Source organism: Octodon degus, unplaced genomic scaffold (genome assembly GCF_000260255.1).
Source record: "Octodon degus isolate 3935 unplaced genomic scaffold, OctDeg1.0 scaffold00079, whole genome shotgun sequence".
NCBI classification, from domain to species: domain Eukaryota; kingdom Metazoa; phylum Chordata; class Mammalia; order Rodentia; family Octodontidae; genus Octodon; species Octodon degus.
In genome coordinates this window covers 8,015,055-8,016,471 of record NW_004524655.1, presented here as the reverse complement: position 1 = coordinate 8,016,471, position 1,417 = coordinate 8,015,055, and the positions used below count along the sequence as shown (strand labels likewise).

General features: G+C 46.0%; 1 pseudogene; it reads left to right on the top strand.

Moving 5' to 3' along the window:
• The first annotated feature begins 217 nt into the window (after positions 1-217).
• LOC101577869 lies at positions 218-535 on the top strand (annotated as a pseudogene).
• The last annotated feature ends 882 nt before the right edge of the window (positions 536-1,417 follow it).

Sequence of the window (1,417 nt, the reverse complement as noted above, 5' to 3'; positions counted from 1 at the left end):
GTCAAGGAAGACAAAAGAGGAGCCTGGAATATCTCATACCAGAAAGCAAGGGATGCTCAAAGTGTCACAGACAGAGGACACAAAGTCAGCTCAGAGGGACCCTCATGGACCAAAATGAGGCAATTTAAGCCTCAGTATAAAGAATAACTGACAGTAATAATAAATTTTAACTCACTCAAAAAATAACAGGAGCTTTTTCCAACGTGGGCCCAGCAGGATGTATCCCGCAAAGAAGGGTGACAAGAAGAAGAGGGGCCGTTCTGCCATCAATAAGGTGGTGACCCAAGAATACACATTCAACATTCACAAGTGCATACATGGAGGGGACTTCAAGAAGCGTGCCCCTCGGGCACTTCAGGAGATTCAGCAGTTTGCCATGAAGGAGATGGAGACTCCAGACAGGCTCATTGACATCAGGCTCAACAAAGTTGTCTGGGCCAAAGGAATAAGGGATGTTCCATATTGTATCCAGGTACAGTTGTCCAGGAAATGGAATGAGGATGAAGATTCACCAAACAAGCTGTATGCTTGGTAACCTATATCCCTGTTACCACGGTCAAAAATCTCCAGACAGTGAATGTGGATGAGAACTAACTTGGAAATAAAGTTACAGAACTGCAAAAAAAAAAAAAAAGAGGATGAATCCATACTGACATAAATAAAGGAAGAAAGTGAATGTTTGATGGTGAACCAGATGCATAGTTTCAAAGAAACATTTCACAAAAAATACTGAAGACAAAAAGAAAATGAGTCGCTTCACCATGGAGAGATGTCTCCACTGATTCTGAGCAGACACCCCTTGATCAAGTGCTCACAGTGACGCTCACCAACTCACAGGACACCTAACGCAATTCCAGTCACTCACATGGGATTCCTGCCAAAGAAGAGCGATCTGAGTCGAATCAGGAGCAGAACTATACAAACCTGAGCACAGTCTACAAGGAGATGCCTCTGCTGAGAAGTGTCCGAGGCTAAAGGAAATGCAAGAGACACACACCAGGTGACCCTCTTCTGGGTCCTGTGACTCCAGAGCATCTGTGGAACCTGCATGCAGTCTGAAGATCTGGGTGTGCGAAGGTGTCAGGGTGAGTGTCCTGATCCTGAGGGGTTTGGTGTGATTACCCAGCAGCATCCTCTTGTTCTAAGCAATCAGACAACTGTATGTAGGTGTGAAGGGGGCATCAGGGTGGCAGTTTACGTGCCATGGTTTCTGGAGGAGAAAAGTTGCTCGCATTGAACTTGCTACTTTGCAATAATAATATTGAATTTGAGGGGCCAGCGAGCTAGCTCAGCAATCTAAAGTGCCTGCTTAGGCAAGCTTAGGCAGGCGCAGGGGACCACAGTTCAATCCCCGGCACCACATGTCTTGATAGCCCCGCCCTCAGGGTGAGCTGAGCCAACCAAAAAGAAAGAAAAA